Genomic DNA, 14,725 nt, shown 5'->3' on the forward strand with positions numbered 1-14,725 from the left:
TTATTTCTCTCACTAGATGGCGCACTGTTGCGTGAGGTTTTTAAGTATGGCTTTCAAAGTCTGTTATTACGGGCGTGAAAACAAAGTTTAGATTAAAATCATATTTAATACACCTTAAAACCGTACCATAAAATATCGAGCATGCCACAGTGTTGCTAAGTCTCCGTTTTGTTCGGGAAAAAGGGAGGACAAAGGTTTCCGAAAGACAAAACTGTCTCAAAACACAGACATTCATTGCCCCGGAACGCATATTTGACATAATTAATTTCAGATATTGCAAAATATTCACAAAATAATTCTAATTATAAATAAACCCGCGTAGCTCACCCAAAAACTATGAGATTTGACATTTCGGAGACCTCACGCTACACTAGCGCCTCTAGCGGCGAATTCATTCGCGATAGCCCTCATTGAGCAGAGACCCGCCTCGCGCAGCGCTAATCAGAAGAAGCAGGGAAATCAAAGCGTCCCGCGCGAGTAAGAGGAGGTCCTAACTAAACATTATGCCTGGTAATTAAGCTTTCTGTGACTGGCTAGTTGGCGCTAGTAAATAAATAAAAATAAAAAAACCTTTTATTTCCAGCTTACAGGTGTGCATAAATATTGTTGTTGTTTACTACCTTTACACTATTTAACAGTTACACGAAAAATGAAAAATATACAAAAGATTATTATCTATGTAATCTAAGTTAACTGAATATATACTTAACTAATTATTATTATATATTATATATTTTCTGCTGGAACCCCCCTCAGGTAAAGGCCTCCTCCAAAGCTTTCCATTTTTCCCGGTCTTGGGCTATTTGTTGCCATTGGCGCTAGTACCAACAGAGATATGTTTGGCAACTTTGGCATCTATGTCACTTCTGCGATTCGTTAAATAACTGAGTCAATCGCAAGCAAAATTGTAACGTCAAACGGACCTTTCGATACAACGCCATGTAGCGACATTCCGGTTCACTAATATGTTGCATAAAATTGAATCTCATAATTTCGTTTCTCATAACAACCTTTAGCAGAATCATCACATCACCGAATTACTTTTCGCATATTTTTTTTTTCATACTATCATTTTTCATAATTTAGTAAAGCAGAATATTAATCAGATAATATCGACGAGAATAATGTTTATATGTTCGAATAGTTGTTAGGCAGAAAGACATGTCTCATAATATTACTTTGCATAAGGATAATAAAAAGCAGAATAAAATTTTACTAAACATTCCTTGCAATTAAATTACGGTTATTATTTAGGCAGCAGTAAGATTCTGGCGCTTCGGCGGCCGCTGCCGAGGCACGCTCGCTTCGCTCGCTCGGCTCGCGCGCTTTTGAGGTCGCAGTTCTAACCTAACCCAACCTACAATGTAGCTAGTGTTCTGTTCTGGTGCTTTGCCTGCTGCTGTTACAGCACGCTTACTTTGCTGGCCTTACTTTAACCCAGTGATTCCCAAAGTGGTCCAGGTGGACCCCCAGGGGTCCACGGGAGACTTGCTGGGGTCTACGTAGGCGTGAACAAAAAATGGGGGTCCATATGATGTTAATGGGGGTCCACGAAAATTTATCTGCTTTTGATAGTAAAGAGCCAAAATGTAAGCATAGTTTTTATAAGGGCCTACCTACATTGTTTTAAGTACCTGACTAAGCAGATAATATTTTAATAAGGCAAGCGACTGGACAGAACTCAGAAGCGACACAATTTTTATTTTTTGGCGACTGTGGTAGAAATGTAGCAGCAGGGGGTCCACCGAAACCAGTAAAATTTTGAAAGTGGTCCACGAGAAAAATAAGTTTGGGAACTACTGCTTTAACCCATTCTTATGGTAGCTGTTAGTTCCTCATTACGCCATGTTAAAGTCAGCGCTATTTATAATTCCGTGAAAATACAATAGTCCAAACTAGTATTTTGCTATGCCATTATGCCATATAAAAATCGGCAATACTAATATTGCTATTTAATATTCTGCAGAAGTATATTCAGCGATAAGTGTTCTGCTATTTAATATTCTGAGAAATTACTATATGTATTATATATTAATAATTAATATATTATTGCTCGCGGGGCCCTGGTATTAGCGAATTATTCGCGGTAGATCCTTTGGCAGCTCCTTCGAAGGAACTATTGCGTTTTTTTTCGCACTAGTTCCTTCACCAGAGATGAATGAAGAACTGCGTTTATTTTTTCGCCCTTGATCCTTCGCAAGAGCTGAAGGTGCTACTGCGAATAAACCGTATTAGCCCAAGGTGTCTGATGAAAACAGGGGCCTGGCAGCAATACTCACCATTCATTGGAAGATCGGCTCCATTGGGCTGCACGCTTTTGTTGACATGGGGGTTAACCGGCGGCGGCGGCGGCGGCGGCGGGGGGGGCGAAGCGCACCACACGAGCGACTTGACGCCGCACGCGCCGTACCCGTACGGAGCGTTCACGTTCATCGGGACGCCTGCACATACGTTTATTACGTAAGTATTAAGTTTACAGATCAAGTGAATAATTTTTTGCCATCATATTTTGTCAGATAAGTTCGTATTTAGCTTCAGTTGAAGCTCGTTGAGATAGCAAGATTAATACGAACTTTTCCGATAAAATACGATGGCAAAACATCCATAGGTATAGTTAATAATATTATAAATGCGAAAGTGTGTGTTTGTATGTTTGTCCGTCTTTCACGTCGAAACGGAGCGACGGATCGACGTGATTTCTGGCATAGAAATAGTTTATGGGCCAGAGAGTGACATAGGCTACTTTTTATGAGGGAACAGCGCGTGATAATCGAATTCCACGCGGGCGAAGCCGCGGGCAATAGCTAGTTATTCAATAAACCTTTATTATGTAAGAAGGCCGCAAAGGGCTCTTTTACACGTCACTTTTTTAAACTACCAGCGCTTTCAGAAAGATCATCATTGCAAAGAAGAATGCGCCGAAGGAAAGAAATCTTTTTTTTTATTAAACAAAATACAGGGGTTAATTATAATAAACTTAGGCAGTAAATAAAAGTAGGCCGCAAAAGGCTCTTTTGGCACTAATACCACCGCAGGGAGCGAGAAGTGTTTTTATTAGTATTAAAATTGTATCGCTTTTGTCATACTAAAAACACTCTCTTCTCGCTACTCGCCGGCGCTGGGACTAGTGCCTTTACGTGTCACTTGTTTATTTTTTTATACTACTACCGTTTTATTTTATTTCGAACGTTTTCTTTCGAACACAGACAGTAATAGGTACATACAATAGTTACACGGTAGTAGATAGATATTATTAATTTTAGGATATACTTTAATATCACTTTAACAGTTCTAATCGAAAATTATAATTAAAGTTCTAATTGAAAATTATAATTAAACTAGCTTTTGCCCGCGACTTCGTCCGCGTGGAATAATAACTTTGGGAAGTATTTAATTTATCTAGGATACCTACTCTGCCAATAATAGCACATAGAAACTTCCACAGTTTACTGAAAATAACCTATTTTTATACATTGCTATAAATAAACTCTTTTTTTTGTTCTTCCATCATCCATACATCCATGTTCTTTGGTAAAACATAAATATTTTGCGGGTGGCCACATTTTAGCAATACGACGTGGATTCTACCCTACCAACACAAAAGGACTAATTATTATCCTTCATAGTGAACTCTTGACACCTTACGTCCTTTATTGTAAGTTAGGAGGGTAGGGTTATATTTAATATAGGAGGGTAGGATTATAATTAAAACGGCATTTTTACTAAGCATAGCTACACATATTTCCGATTAACACACTTATAGTAAATTTGTTTGTAATTCCTTAAGAACTTTCATCCCCATATTTTCAAGTGGGTAAATAACTCGAAATTTTAAAAGCGCTGGAAAAAATGTTTTTTTGGGTTCCGTAGCTCAAAAGAAAAAAAATGGAACCCTTATAGGATCACTTTGCTGTCCGTCCGTCCGTCTTTCTGTCAAGATCCTCTATCTCGTAAACGCGCGGAGTATCATCAATCAATCAATCATTTATTGTATCGGTATCGAATTGAGATTAAAACCCTAAACTATGGTCAATAGTCCCGAAAGCTGTGAAATTCAAACTTCTAAGTCAAGGCAATCAAAAGCTAAATCTGAAAATCATAATTTTTCATGTCTGACTGTCTATGTCTCAATAAGCCATCTATAATAACCCACATTGCGTACATTTTGCTATGAGTTTAAAGGGCACTGCTAACACTGCATCATCTCCTCTGCTAACATCCCCTCGCCGGTAAAAAATTTTCAAAAACGCTTGAACAAATATCTTCTTATAATGTCCAAATGCCAAGTTTCACAAAGAACCATAGATTTATCTTCGACAATGACGATCTTCCATATAAGCTTTCATCCCCTATTTCACCCCCTCACAGGGAGAATTTTAAAAAACGCGTGAACAAACATCTATTTACCTCTTATCACGTGCCCAAATGGCTAGTTTAATAAAGATTCATCGATTTATCTTCGATAATGACGACCTTCCATATAAATTTTCCGCCCCTATTTCATCCCCTCACAGGTCGATATTTAAAAAAACTCAAACAAAATATCGATATATTTCTTATTAAGTGCCTAAATGCCAATTTTCATAGTTTTATCTTCGACGGTGACGAACTTCCACCATATTAAGTTTCATCCCCTATTTCAACCCCTTAAAACCTTTTTTCGCGATAAAAGGTAGCCTATGTTCTTTCCCAAGGTCTATTCTATCTCTGTACCAAATTTCATCCAAATCGGTTCAGCGGTTTAGGCGTGAAAGCGTAACAGACAGACAGACAGACAGACAGAGTTACTTTCGCATTTATAATATTAGTATGGAGTATGGATTAAACATTAATTGACGGTGCTGTGTGCTACAAAGATTTTTTACAGAAGATTAATTTAAAACTAGCTTATTACATAAATAGGAACTAACTTGGTACCCACTCTTCTGTCCTATCACACAAGGAACGCATCTAAACCTTCTTCTTTACCCAACCTAATAACAGGCACACACCCAAGCGTACACTTTTACGCATTTCTGCAGACATTTATATGAAGATACCTTGTATAATACAAGTCAAAAGTATACAAAGACGAGAAAATAAACATTTAAAACATATGAATTAGACACTCACCCTCGCCACTTTGCTCGTTTGTTTCGTTCGTTTGTTTTGGCTCGTTTGCGTTCATGGCGAAGCACGAAAGTAAACTGGGTGGTGGATATCCCGCTCAACACATTATAAATGAAACTAACCAATTACTTAATTAGCTGACTATTTTACACCGTGATTAAGGTAAGTACACATCATTAGATAATGCATTATTAATTAGAAGGGAAATTATACAAATATTATATGTAATTAATTATAATCTGTTTGTATCCGGTTTTGGTGACGAAATTATATTTAATTTGTTTTAGTGCCAAAGTAGTTTTTTTTTGTTGATAAAAATATTAAATGTTAATAACTTTCGGTTAAGTTTCTTGCGACGCATTCTAGAAATAAAAAAATGCTTTTTGCGGCCTACATAAGTACGAAAAAAGAATAAGTAAAAATAGAAAAAGTATTTTTTTTTATTTGATATTCCCTGAACCCAGAACTACCTACTGATCCGATTCTGATAATTATTTCACTAAAGGAAAGCTTCAGTAGGTATTTGAGATACACAGGCTTTTTATCAAGAAAATCCTATAATTGGAACAAGATAACTTGTCTGCAGTGGCGTCTTTACCTATAGTGCAGGGTGTGCGTTGCACACGGGCGCAGCGGTGTTAGGGGCGCCGGCCGCGGCACTTTTTACCTATTCAATTTTGACTGCGCGCTTCCTAGATGCCGCTAAAGTAATAATTGCACACGGGCGCTACATGGCATAAAGACGCCACTGCTTGTCTGGTATAATAATATCATGCATTAAAAGTTAAGTTTCGCACCAGCTGGTAATTACTTGCCAAGTGAACTGTCATAGAGAACTGGTTAGACAGGAGGTTTGTAAACACAACAAATAAAACAAAGGTTCAAGAATTGTTATGAGACTTAGAAAGAGAGAAGAGTCTAAAAACAGAGTTCAGTGCACATAAACGAAAACCTGTTTATTCGTGTGACGACCACTGTCTCCGTAAGTATTTTGTAGGTACTTATATTATCTGCCTTTCTTGTATTTATAGTACATTGTGCATTAAGGGGCGTAAGAAGGGGATTATTAACGAGAGTATGTTAGAGTGTATTAGTTACCGGAGTAGGTGGTGATGGGCGTGTTGTTGGGGTGGCGATGCGGCCGGGGCGGGGCCGGGGGCGGGCGCGCCGCCCGGCGACGACAGCGCGTGCGCACCCATGTCTCCTGACGCCTGCGAATTATTTACACTGGATTACTATACGATATGATTAGCTGATGAAGGATAAGATGAGCGAAACAGTCGATCGGCTCGCAGCTGCGTCTTTAGCTGTGCACGACTGTGCATATATAACCTTGTTTTTCTATGTATTTTGTTCCTTTTTTATGATTAGTATTGTCTTTGGATTGCTAGAATAATGTCAATTGAAAAATAAAAGATTTGGTTACAAAATATGCTAATATTGTCTCTATTTTAATATTAGTAGACCAAATAATGGTCCTTCTGTTAATATAACAAATAATACAACCAGTGTAATACAGTGCAGTGCTACAAAATGGTTGTCACACGTAGCCAAACAAAATTAATACAATCGGCTACAGATAATCAGGAACCTCCTTCAGGTAATGTTTCAAGGCACGTACAAATACCTCAAGGCCCCAGTGAGAGCGAAGCAGTGACATCGCGGGAACACCAAACTGATTCCGCCACTGCCGCGCCCGTGGCCGGCCCCTCAAATACACGCTCGACAACATCGCGCACGAGCCGCTCCTCGGCGACGGTTACTGCGAGGAAACTCGCAGTAGAGGCACAGCACGCCCGTCACCTCGCACAATTGGAGTTGCATGCCAGAAAAGTGGAGCTCGAGCGGAGGACGGCCGAGCTGGAATACCAGGCTGAGCTCGCAGCTATTGACGCGTGTAGTGAACATAGTTCCGTTAGTAGTAGGAGGCATAATAGTGTCAAAGAATGGGTACAATCTACAGCCAGCCGTACTGGGATGCCCGAAATTTGTAATGACACCTTTAACATGTTGCCTGATGGTTATAACCAAATCGGCAACCCAACTGTAGGCTCAGGAACAGGTGAGTTAAATAATAATGCTATTCCTCAGCATGTGCCTACTAACTCTGCCTACTATTTACAGATTCCTTTACCGAGCTTGAACATCGACAAGTATGACACGATGCACCATCCATCGTTACCATCGTTATTAGCAGCGGAACAGCCGACGACGTCCCAGCCCAATAATTGCCGAGACATCTACGAGGCGACCGACTGTACTACTCCGGTCAATTTCTGCTCTCATGACGGCGTGGATAACGTGTCTCGATTAGTAAAGACATTTGAACGTTTGGTAAATAAAGTCGAACCTAGTAAACGCAATAAATATAAAATAAAGCTTCCGACCTATGACGGCAAGTCCCCTATGGACTGGCTTGTTTTTAAAAGGTCATACTTCGACTCGAACAAATCATTCTCAGCAGCAGAAAATGTAGCTCGATTGAGTGCAGCCTTAACAGGGGTCGCGCGTGATGCGGTCTGCATGCTTCTTGCAACAGCGCCAGAACCCGACATCATAATAGCAGAGTTGGACAGTCGTTTTGGACGACCAGAGCAGATAGTGTTGCGAGAAGTTGCAGCGATCCGCGCCCTGCCCAGAATCACCGGCGACCTAAAGGACCTAGCAACGTTTGCCGCTCGTGTGCGTAACTGCGTTGAAGTAGTCAAGCTGTTGAACGAAACCGACTATTTACGTTCACCGGAATTATTTAGCGCACTTATCAACAAACTTCATCCGCTCCTACGCACACGATGGCTAGACTACGCCGCAGCACAGGCTTCCACCGCGGCGCCGTCTAGCAGCGCAAAAGTAGAGTTATTATCCCATTTTTTGTCGCGAGAAGTGGATCTACACATAAAGTTCGATTCACCGGCCGATGTCCCACACGTGCAGCGAGAACGCACGCACGCTACATCGGAATCAGAACCAGGGCTACGTAAGTATTCTGATACAGGTAATACACCTAAAAACAGGAAAAAATATCAGAGCATTGTGTGTGCACTTTGTAAACAAAGTCATGACTTGTCATTATGTGACACCTTCAAAGCAATGACAGTAGATGATAGGTGGAGTTTCATTAAAGAAAATAAAATATGTTATCGATGTTTGCAAAAAGGTTCGCATAGTTTTAGGTTGTGCAACAAAAATAAAAATAAGTGCGAAATAAATGATTGTCATCGCAAACATCACACTTTGTTACACAATCCAAACTTTCTTCCCATAACATCGGATCGCAAAAATGATGCTAATTACGCACAAGCCACACCTTCATTAATGTCAAATACAACTAGCTCAAACGACACAAGTCATGAAAGGGACGTTACCGCTCACACCACCGCTAACCCGAGTTCTCTTAGTCCAATCAACGTTAATCCTACATCTCGGCCTCTCTTGAAGATAGTCGCAGTAACAGTCTCCGGGCCAGCAGGAAGTGTTGACACGTTTGCCCTCTTGGATGACGGGTCGACGTCATCATTTATAGATTCTGACATTTGCTCTCGTATCGGTGTACGAGGACCGGAAGGGCAAATCCACGTTGATTGTGTGGGTGGTTTACATCGAGAAGCGTCAGTACATTATGTTGATTTTGAGATAAAAGGCCGACACACTAGTCAAACATTTTCAGTATATAGAGCACGGTCGATTGAAAACTTAGGACTAGCATGCAAGCAGTCAGTCAAGTCAGTTGATTTGCGGCAATATCCGTACCTAACAGACTTATGCGCTGAATTGTGTTACGACAATGCTATTCCTACGTTAATAATAGGGATTGATAACTGGCATTTGTCGGTTGCGATCGCCATCAGGAAAGGCACAAAGTCGCAACCTGCAGCAATTCAAACGGCGTTAGGTTGGGTTCTTTTTGGATTCACCAGTTCTAAAACTAAGCCAATTGACTCGCTATATCACGCCTTTTCAATTGAGTCTGAAAACCCTAGGTCTGAGCTCGAAGAGCTTATTAAAGCTCAATACAAATTAGATGCCATCGGAATCACCAAGTACGAGGCACGTAGCACCGATGATCAACGTGCGCTAGAAATTTTAGATCGCACCGCTCGTCGACTTCCTTCCGGGCGTTTTGAAGTAGGTTTACTTTGGAAATCAGACCAACTTACCGCGCCTGAAAGTTACCCCTTAGCATTGTCGAGGTTCAAATGCTTGGAGAAAAAGATGTCTAGGGAGCCCGACTATGCTGAGCGGTACCGAAAAAATATTCAGGACACACTGGATAAAGGTTACGCCGAAGAATGCACCGGGGCAGAACCTTCGGGTATATGTTGGTATTTACCACATTTTGGGGTGATAAATGCCAATAAACCCGCAAAACTTCGCGTAGTTCATGACGCAGCTGCGCGGTCTCAGGGAGTGTCTCTAAATTCAATGTTACTTACAGGGCCCGATCTTTTACAAAATCAGCTTAGTATTTTGATGCGCTTTAGGGAAGGACGGATCGCCCTATCAGCTGATATCAAGGAAATGTTTCCACAAGTAAAAATAATAGATAAAGATAGGGACGCTCAACGTTTCTTTTGGCGCGATGATCTTTCCGGCCCTATTAAGACCTTTCGCATGAGCTCAATGATTTTTGGTGCCTGTTCAAGTCCCTCGACTGCAATCTATATAACTAACCTAAACGCATCAGAGTTTCGAAAAGAGTTCCCCGAGACCGTGGAGGTTATTAAAAGCGATACCTACATGGACGATTTTATCAGCAGTGTTGACAACGTGGAGAAAGCAAATCGTCTAGCCACTGAAGTGGTAACCATTTATAAACGTGGCGGGTTTGAAATGCGCGGCTGGACTACAAACAAGCCAGAAGCTGTAGCCTCGTTGCCGGACGATTTGCTATCAGACACTGTCAACAATATAACACAAGACGTGGATTTGTGTAAGGATGCCATTTCCCGCACTTTGGGTCTCATTTGGCAACCTCTTCATGACGAGTTGACATTTAACTCTGGCCTATCAAAAGACTCATGTGCCCCTTAACCAAGCGCCAAGCCCTTACACAAGTCATGCGCATCTATGATCCTTTAGGGATATTATCACCGATTGTAGTAAAAGGTCGAATTCTCTTTCAAATTTTGTGGCGAAAGGGATTGGAATGGGACGAACAGCTTTGCGAGGTGGATTGCAAGGCGTGGCACGAGTGGTTCGAAAGCCTAAAGTCAATTTCAGATATACGAATACCTCGGTGGTATAATATGAGTAACGTGGAAGTGGTAGAACGGGAATTGCACGTGTTCTGCGATGCAAGCGAGTTGGCGTATACCGCTGTTGCATACTGGCGATATGTTCATGTCTCTGGCCAAGTTACGCTAGCACTTATTGCCAGCAAAATACGCGTAGCACCGTTAAAACCAGCGTCTATTCCAAGGTTAGAACTTCAAGGCAGTTTGATAGCCACTCGCCTTGCCACATTTATTTGTGAGTCTCACCGCGCTAAACCCAGCCGACGTTACTTTTGGACTGACTCGATGTCTGTATTGGGTTGGTTGCGAAGTGACGCTCGGAAATATAAGCCCTTTGTGGCAAATCGAGTAGGCGAAATTTTGGAAAACAGCTCTGTGGCCGAATGGCGGTGGGTCCCCACGGACCTTAACGTTGCTGACGATGCTACACGTATTAAACCTAGTACATTAGATGTAGAGTCACGCTGGATATCTGGCCCAGGATTTTTACTCACTGATCCAAGTGACTGGCCTCCTAATCCATCAAATAGTGGCACCGTTGGACCACTCGATCAAATAGAGTTAAAACCATTAGAGCGCACCATCAAATCATCATCTGCACGCTTAAATTCATCTTCGACTTCAGCACTTAGTAATGTTGCTTGCCACTACAATGAAGTAAACGAGTTTCCCGTAGCTGTAGTTGCGGATCCGACACATTTTAGTTCTTGGTTGAAACTAGTAAGGGCAACCGCTAGAGCTCATCAGTTCATTGCTGCATGCATCACAAGGGTCAGGGGCAATTCTGAAAACTTTATCCTCCCCCCATATAATCCTTCGGCGGTCACATCTCAGACTACCCTGCGGCAACTTAATGTTCAAGCTTTAGAACTGGCAGAAACCCATATTTTACGTCATAGTCAAAAGAACACTTTCAACCACGAACTGCAATGCTTACTACGTGGCCGGCCCATATCGCCGAAAAGTCGTCTGGCGAAATTGTCACCGGCTATAAACCACGATGGTTTGCTGTATTTGAAAGGGCGCACAGCTGCTGTTGAACACGTTCCTACTCAAACCGTCTACCCTATTCTGCTCGACGGCAAGGACCCTGCCGTACGCCTGCTGATCGGCCATTATCACAAGAAGTTCGCCCACGCCTACGCCGAAACTGTCATAAATGAGCTTCGCCAACAATATTGGATAATAGGGTTAAGGAACGCTGTCAGATCAGTTGTACATACATGTCAGCTATGCAAGTTGTTGCGTGGACAACCGCTACAGCCTCCTATGGGAGATTTACCAAGAGCCCGACTCGCGCACCATCATCGCGCCTTCACTTTCACTGGTGTCGATTACTTTGGCCCCCTTCAAGTAAAAATTGGCCGTAGACGAGAGAAGAGATGGGTCGCATTATTCACTTGCCTTACCTCGCGGGCTTTACACCTTGAAGTGGTTTACAGCTTGTCTGCCGATGCTGCTATTATGTGCCTTCGCCGTTTTATCGCTAAAAGAGGGACACCGAGCCAGATATACTCCGATAACGGAACTTCTTTCGTCGGCGCAAACCGACAGTTACGTGCACTATATAATGAAGCCGTTGCTGACTATGCCGCTAATGAAAAAATTGAATGGATCTTCATTCCCCCCTCTGCGCCGTTCATGGGAGGGGCCTGGGAGCGTTTAGTAAAAAGCGTTAAATTGGCCTTAAAGGTTACCCTCCGTGAACGAGCTCCGACCGACGAAGTGCTTGCCACACTCTTGGCCGAAGCCGAAGCACTCGTAAACGCGCGTCCGCTCACACACGTGTCGCCCGACGCTGCTGACCCTGAGGCCCTTACACCGAGTCACCTACTACTGGGATCTTCCTCTGGTCGCCCGATACCGGCCCAGCTCACGGATGCAGACCTCTGCAGCAGGAGCGGATGGCGCAGAGCTCTGAGACTTGCGGATCATTTCTGGCGCCGCTGGGTGATGGAATACTTGCCAACCCTTGCCCCGCGCCGTGTCAGAGGCCTCCCGACTCCAACAATTTCGATTGGAGACCCTGTCCTCATTGCCGATGGAGATCTACCGAGGGGCACGTGGCCACGGGGCATAGTTTCACGTACATTCCCAGGTCGAGATGGAGTGATAAGAGTGGTTGACATAAGGACTGCCGCAGGGACGTTACGTCGGCCCTTAAAAAAAGTTGTTCTCTTGTAAAATGGGGGAGGATGTGCACGACTGTGCATATATAACCTTGTTTTTCTATGTATTTTGTTCCTTTTTTATGATTAGTATTGTCTTTGGATTGCTAGAATAATGTCAATTGAAAAATAAAAGATTTGGTTACAAAAATATGCTAATATTGTCTCTATTTTAATATTAGTAGACCAAATTAGCCCATGTAGCGCCCGTGTGCAATTATTATTTTAGCGCCATCTAGGAAGCGCGCGGTCAAAATGGAATAGGTACAAAGTGCCGCGGCCGGCGCCCCTAACACCGCTGCGCCCGTGTGCAACGCACACCCTGCACTATAGGTAAAGAAGCCTCTGTCGGCTCGGCTCGGATTGGCCGACCAGAGTCAAACCCTTTGACTTTATGGTTCTTAGGCTGCTGAACATTATTTTCTAAAACTTTATAAAGTACGTAACTGAGTAGCAGTTTCGTGCCGAAACGAAATACAGTTTTTTTTAAGGCATACACTTCGACTTGAGAAACGATAAGACAGACTATCACATACAAAAAAACTGTTCAAATATCCTAAAGATCCACTTCCACGAAATTTTCGTATCCTTTATAACGAAACCAAACCGTAGTAAAGAATGATTGCTTTTTTTGGAGTCTTTTCGTATTTTTTTATTTCAACTCCAAATTTGTTACTTTTACGGGTATCCCGTGAAACATAAACTAAAAATACAAACTGAGACATGGATGCACAGAAAACGACGAATCAATCGTGTCTAGATTGCTGTCCAGCGGTGGTGTAGGGGTTATAGCACGCAGCACGGATTGCTGGGTTCGATTCCCAGCGCTGGTCTCTTTTTCTGGTTTTTCTGTGCATCCATGTCTCAGTTTGTATTTTCGATACGTAGTAAAGAAACTGTATTTTAAGTAACTGTTTTTCGAAACTATTCCTTGTCAAGTAACTGCTACGTTACGTTCCACAAAAACTACCTCACGACCCAGCTCTAAGTTTCCACCAGACATGTAAGTATGTGTTGCGAGGAATGTTTTTCATGAAGCTGAACCAATAGAAACGTTTCATTAACCTATCCTCGCACAGCACAACTCTGGTGGAAACAGCTGAGCGGAGCGAGGCGAGGTAAATGTAGCGGTTCTATATTTTTGCCGCTGATAACACAAAAGGCGACTAAGGGTAAGGGACCACATGCCCGCTCTGGGCAGCAGTGCTCCATAGTGTCAAGTACGAGCTCCGGGCTCCAGCTCTGCGGAGTGGAAGGCAAGGAGAAATATTACATTATTTTCGCAAGAAAATCGTCATGGAGGTACACTACTGATGCTCATCAGACGACCACGATCAATCTGTCAGGAGTGTAGCGATTTAGAAAAAGAGATATATATTATTATAGAAATTAGAAATCTAAATGTTGGCTCAAAAGAAATTATCTCAGGTGAATTGTTTACAAATAGGGTTGACTACAGAACTGTTTTTAAGGAACCCTTATAGTTTCGCCATATGTCCGTCTATCTGTCTGTCCGCGGCTTAGCTCAGAGACAGTTTTGTACTAGAAAGCTGTAATTTGGCATGAATATACATATCAGTCATGTCTACATAGTAAAATAAAAAAATAAAAATTACTGGACCTCCCATAGACGTATAGTGGGGGTGGTTTTTTTTATCTACTAACCCTATAGTGTGGGATACCGTTGGATAGGTCTTTTAAAACCATTGTGGATTGCCATGACAATTTTCGATCAGTGATCTGTTTGCGTAATATTTTTTTATGAGAGGGAGGCAAATGAACACCGCTGCCCATTGTACAAACTAACACAATACGAAAACCTTAGAAAAAAATTACTTGATTTTTATCGTAATGGCTACGGAACCCTATGTGGGCGTGTCCGACACGCTCTTGGCCGGTTAAAAAAAAAAAGACATTTATTGCCACATTAAAAAAATACACTGAACATAACAACATACAAAAATAAAAAACAACAGACACGTTACAAATATGTGGCAATAGGCTCAAGCTCAGCATTCACATGCTGCCGGTCGACAACCGGCGGCGCTGATTTTCAGCCTGCGCCCGTTCTCGCGGCACGTTTAACACAGTACGGGAAGGGTAAACACACAAAAGTATTTACATATATAAAAAAAAAAAAAAAACCATTAAATAAACACATAAGGAGGTTTAAAAAGAAGAAAAATGGGAGATCTGCATTCTGTTCTAAGAGAT

General features: G+C 42.1%; 1 protein-coding gene across 1 annotated transcript in view; it reads right to left on the minus strand.

The window, feature by feature from the left end:
* LOC141431748 (medium-chain acyl-CoA ligase ACSF2, mitochondrial-like) overlaps window positions 1–14,725 on the minus strand; it is a gene marked incomplete at its 5' end in the record, with an annotated part of 134,319 nt that overhangs the window by 87,226 nt on the left and 32,368 nt on the right. The gene's annotated exons all lie outside the window — the stretch shown is intronic.

The sequence above is a fragment of the Choristoneura fumiferana genome, chromosome 10, assembly GCF_025370935.1.
Source record: "Choristoneura fumiferana chromosome 10, NRCan_CFum_1, whole genome shotgun sequence".
Classification (NCBI taxonomy): Eukaryota; Metazoa; Arthropoda; class Insecta; order Lepidoptera; family Tortricidae; genus Choristoneura; species Choristoneura fumiferana.